Source organism: Chiloscyllium punctatum, chromosome 1 (assembly GCF_047496795.1).
Source record: "Chiloscyllium punctatum isolate Juve2018m chromosome 1, sChiPun1.3, whole genome shotgun sequence".
In the NCBI taxonomy this organism is placed as follows: Eukaryota; Metazoa; Chordata; class Chondrichthyes; order Orectolobiformes; family Hemiscylliidae; genus Chiloscyllium; species Chiloscyllium punctatum.
In genome coordinates this window covers 141,064,669-141,070,668 of record NC_092739.1, presented here as the reverse complement: position 1 = coordinate 141,070,668, position 6,000 = coordinate 141,064,669, and positions in this window count along the sequence as shown.

The following is a 6,000-nucleotide window of genomic DNA, read 5'->3' as shown; positions in this document are numbered from 1 at the left end:
ATTTTGTGTATGGTTGGCTGAAGTATAAATCATTGTAGATGTGGCATAGTTTGATGAAGGCAAGAAAGGGAGCTTTCAGACAAAGGAAGCAATGGTACAGTGTTACATATACGAAGTTACCTTAGTCCAAGGACCAAGGCTGCTCTCTCATTAGGAAGAAGTGAATGGTGATCCACCTCAGGTGAGGAAAGAGATTGAGAAGGAGAATTCTTCAAGGTAACCTGAGCTGGTGTGGGAATTGCTGCCGGTATTGCTCTGTATCACAAAATGAGCTAATCAACACCCAGCATTGTTTATTACACTACATTCAAGAGAAGCACCAAGAGTAATGCAATTAAGATAGTTGAGAGGTTGACAGGGAAGTCAACATGAGAAGCAGCCTCAGACGAACATGTAGCAGTGAAGCAGCTTAACTTTTATTAAAGACCTATTTTTGTGTGAGTGTTGCTATTAATTCAGGATTCCATTTCAGAAAAAAGTAATAGAATATAACTCTACATAGTCAAGACTTTTCGGGCAGGAGCCTTTCATCAGGAATTCCTAATGAAGGACTCCTGCCCGAAACATCGATTTTCCTGCTCCTCAGATGCTGCCTGACCTGCTGTGCTTTTCCAGCACCACTCTAATCTTAAATCTAATCTCCAGCATCTGCAGTCCTCAATTTCACCATATAACTCTACATATCCTTTGTAGAGTTTAGGAAGTGTAAGCAATGAAATTGTTAATATTATATCAGCTGGGTTCAACATTTGTTTTGCCATAAATGAACAATTTCTTTGAGTGTTGATGACCTTTGTGCTATTGTACCCAGGCAGCAACTTATGGGAAACAATTAATGTATGGTATTTGAGTGAATGTTTGGTTTGCCGTGTGGCCTTGCAGCATTGAGGAAATATTGCTTAGATGTGATTTTGAGTGATATCATGCATATTTTAGATGTTTGACTGCAGAACTGAAAAGCTCAATTCAACACAATTCAGCCAAACAAAATGCAACTCCCTTCCTTAGCAAGCAGACAGGAATTCTGTTCTTTTCCTTTCACAGTTACAGTTGAGGATCATTAAGCTTTGTTAAAGAGAACAATTTTAACTGCAGACAGCACCAAATGCTCTCACTACTAGACTCAGTTCCAAATGACCAAATCCCCTGTTCACACATAGTTGTACACTTCACAAGCTAACCCTGTGCAACTGAAGTACATAGCTCACATGAAGATTTTAGCTTGTTTTCAGTTGCTCCTTCTGCCGTTCATGGTGATGCCAATCTTGTGATGCTAGTTCCTCCATTTCTCAATCAATCATGAGGACAAGAACTAATGTCACACGATTAATGTCTCCATGTATGAGAGTGACGGTGGTTGCTTTGTAAACAAAGACACTATCAATCTTTTATACAAAACTACAATTCTCTGCCAAATGAGTGCAGCAAATTCAGAACACGCTGATATGGTAACTAAGTTGTTTTAAATTGTTGTTCTTTTGATATCTTTTCCATGGTACTTTGGGGAGCTACAGTTCATATTTATAAAATTCATATTTATTTACTTCTCATGTATGCAACTTAACTTTGTGTATGCTAATCTATTTTAATTTGCTTTCAGTGTTATACATCTGTGGTATTAAAGTAATAGTATATAAAGCTAAACTGAAATTTGTTAGTTAGATGCAGAATTTCTTACTCCAGAAAAAAAATTAGATTGAAGTGAATCTACCTTTTTGGAAGAAATTCAATAGTAAAGATAGCTAAAGAGGAAAGTCAGTGAGAACTGTTATTGAAGAAAGTGAACAAAGTTTATATTGTGTCAAAAGTAGTTAGCAAAGATGAAATCCACACCAAGATACCACGAGAAATAATATCTCAATTGAATTGACTGTCTGATTGAAAATCAGTTACAACTACTCATTGAGTATACACTCCAGACTTGCAACGTTCTGGTGAGTATATAGTTTTGTTTAAGCAATCTTCCTGTACCGCACTGTTAATTTGAAAGCATCTTTTATAAACAGCTGGTGGACAAAAATGTGTTAACCCATTAATTGACATGTCAATCTTTCATTTAAATGGCATACATTATTCTGTTCCTTGTTGGCATCTGCAGCATCATTTCCGCATTATCTGGACAGGCCAAGTCCAAAGTCGTTAATAGAACAATATAATTTGTGCAATTCACAGATGAGTCATTTTCATCCAGCTCCACTCCATCACCTTCGAAGATGCTAACAATCTCAGAGGACACTGCTGGACTACAGAGGAAATCGAGCCATCAGGTAATGGGAAGCAATTTGGTCACTTTGTATGTGTGACTGGAGGAACACATTCTATACTATGGAGCAAGATGGAACTCAAATGTCTTTTACTTGGCATTGGGTACCCCAAAGTATCATTATCAAATTAGCTGCAGCAATCTTCTACAAAGATGAGTGTTGCATATAGTTTTGGCCCCTTACTTGAGGAGGCATGTATTTGTGTTGGACCTGGTTCAGAGAACATTCACCAAGTTGCTTCCAGAGATGAGGGGTTTGTCTTATGAAGAGAGAGATTGAGCAGTTTCGATCCTCACTGTCTAAAGTTTAGAAGAATGACAGGAGATCTAATTGTGTTATTTAAAATGTTAAAGAGGCCAAAATGGTTGTAGAAAGCATATTTCCTCTTGTGGGGCAATCTCGAGCAAGAGGTCTTGGTTGTAAAATAAAAAGTAATGAATTTAAATCAGGGATGAGGAGAAATTACTTCTGTCAAAGAATCAAGAACGTGTGGAATTCAATATGTCCGATTGTGGTGAATGCTGGGATTTATGTTTGACCAATCAATTGGTATTTCTTGAGCGGTAACACATGTACATAAATGGAGAAATAGTAGATATACAATATTTAGATTTCCAGATTGCATTGATAAATGGTTATCACAGAAAGTAAAAACTCCTTTTGTAGGGGGTGGTGTATTGGCAATGATAGAATACAGGCTGGCTCACAGAAAACAGAGACCGGAAATGGATGTTTTTCAGGGCACTGAATTATAACAAGTCATGTGCCGTAGGGATCAGCGCTGGGACCTCGACTGTTTACAACTTATATAAATAACTTAAACAAAGTGCTGGAACGTTTGGTCACCACATCTGCTGTTGACACATAGATAGGTAGGAAATAATTTGTGAAGAGGACACAAGGAGGCTACAGAAAGGTAGATTTGGTAGGCAAAGAGTTAGTACATGGAGTCTGAAATGAGAAGGTGTGAAATTAAGCATAAGAATAAACAAGAAACATATTATCTAAATGGTGAGGTAATGCAACACTCTGAGATGCAGAGGGCTCTGGGTTCCCTCATGCATGAATAATAAACAGTCAGTGTGCAGGTACAGCTGGGTTATGAAGAAAGCTAATAGAATATTACCATTTATTGTAAGGAGAATTTAATACAGAAGTTGGGAGGTTATGTTTCAATTATAAAGGGCACTGGGGATGCTGGATGATTTAAGGTTACACTATGGAGTATTGTGCACTACACCGGTCACCTTCCTTAAGTAACATCAAACATAGATAGAACATAGAAAAGTACAGCTCAGAACAGGCCTTTTGGCCCACGATGTTGTGCTGAGATTTAATCCTAATGTAAAATATAGTAACTTAACCTACACACCCCTCAACTCACTGCTATCCATGTGCATGTCCAGCAGTTGCTTAAATGTCCCTAATGACTCTGCTTCCACCACCACCGCTGGAAACGCATTCCATGCATTCACAACTCTCTGCGTAAAGAATCTACCTCTGACGTCTCCTCTATACCTTTCCCCTAATATCTTCAAACTATAACTTCTCGTACCAGTCAATCCTGCCCTGCGGAAAAGTCTCTGGCTATTGACTCTATCTATTCCTCTCATTATTTTGTACACCTCGATCAGGTCTCCTGTCTTCCTCCTTCTCTCCAGAGAGAAAAGTCCAAGCTTATTCAACCTTTCTTCATAAGGTAAGCCCTCCAGTCCAGGCAGCATCCTGGTAAACCTTCTTTGCACCCTCTCCAAAGCCTCTGTATCTGTCCTATAGTAGGGTGACCAGAACTGGACACAATATTCCAAGTGTGGTCTTACCAGGGACTTGTAGAGCTGCAGCAAAACCTCGCAACTCTTAAACTCAATCACCCTGTTAATGAAAGCCAAAACACCATATGCTTTCTGAACAACCCTATCTACTTGGGTGGCAACTTTGAGGGATGTATAAACTTTCACACCCAGATCCCTCTGTTCCTCCACACTGCAAAGAATCCTGTCTTTAATCCTTTATTCAGGATTCGAGTTTGACCTTCCAAAATGCATCACTTCGCATTTATCCAGGTTGAACTCCATCTGTCATTTCTCAGCCCAGCTCTGCATCCTGTCTATGTCGCGCTGCAGCCTGCAGTAGCCCTCTATACTATTGACAACACCTCCAATCTTTGCGTCATCTGCAAATTTACTAACCCACCCCTCAACCTCCTCATCCAAGTCATTTATAAAAACTACAAAGAGCAGAGGCCCAAGAACAGAGCCCTGCAGGACACCACTCAACACTGACTTCCAGGTAGAATACTTTCCATCTATAACCACTCTCTGCCTTCTGTCAGCCAACCAATTCTGAATCCAGACAGCCAAATCTCTCTGTATGCCATACCTCCTGACTTTATAAATGAACCTACCATGGGGAACCCTATCAAATGCCTTGCTGAAGTCCATATACATCACATCTACTGCTGGGCCATCATCGACCTGTCTTAACACCTCCTCAAAGAACTCAGTAAGATTTGTGAGGCATGACCTGCCCCTCACAAAGCCATGCTGACTGCCTTTAATCATGCTATGCTTTGCCAAATAGTCATAAATCCTATCCCTCAGAATTCTTTCCAAAACTTTGCTGACCATAGACGTAAGACTGACTGGCCTGTAATTGCCAGGGATTTCCCTATTACCCTTCTTGAAAAGAGGAACAACGTTCGTCTCCTTCCAATCCTCCAATATGACTCCCATGGAGAGTGAGGAGGCAAAGGTCCTTGCCAGCGGCTTAGCAACCTCCTTGTATACATGTTGAAGGCAGTTCAAAGAGGGTTTACCCAGACTAACATAGTACCTGAAATGAGAGATTGTTTCATGAAGAAAGTTTGGAAAGGTTAGGATTGTATCTATTGGAATTTAGAAGACTAGGAGATGACTTAGGTCTTGACAATCTCCTTTTGTTGGAGAATCTCAAACTAGGGAGTCACTATTTAAAAATCAGTGGTTACCCATTTAAAACAGAGATGATACAAAAGCTTTTTCTCTCGGAGGGTCTTTGAAATTCTCTTCCTGAAAAGATGGTGGAAGTTGAGTTCTTGACTATTGTTAAATCAAAGATTAACAGATCCTTGTTGAGCAGGGGGTGAAATGTTATCAGGGCTAGGGAGTGCAGATTTTAGGTTCCAACCTGATCAGCCATGATCTTACTGAATGATGGAGCAGGCTCAAGGAGTTGGATAGTCTACTTGTGCTCCGAATTAATATGTTCAAAACATGTGCTATTCTGATTCAAGAAAGACAGTAAAGCTAGGGTGAGAATGAAGGGACTCTTCTTATTTTTGCTGATTTGTTTTTGTTTATCTAAAACCCTGAAAATGGCTAACAATTAACAAATGGGATCCTAGGGTACCAGCAGAGAATTACAGATGTATTATAACTTCTGAGTACATAGAATTGAATTGAATTGAATTTACTGTCATGTGTACCAAGGCACAGTGAAAAGCTTTGTCTTGCGAGCAATACAGGCAGATCATAGAGTTAATTTGCATAGATAAGTAAATAATAGGTAAACAGCAGCAAAAACCAAAGCACAGGTACAGGCGAATGTTAAGAGTATGTGAGTCCATTCAGTATTCTAACAACAGTAGGGTAGAAACTGTTTCAAAACCGGCTGGTCCATGTGTTCTGGCTTCTGTACCCTCTCCCCAATGGTAGAGCTTGTAGAAAAACATTGCCAGGATGGGATGGATCTTTGAGAA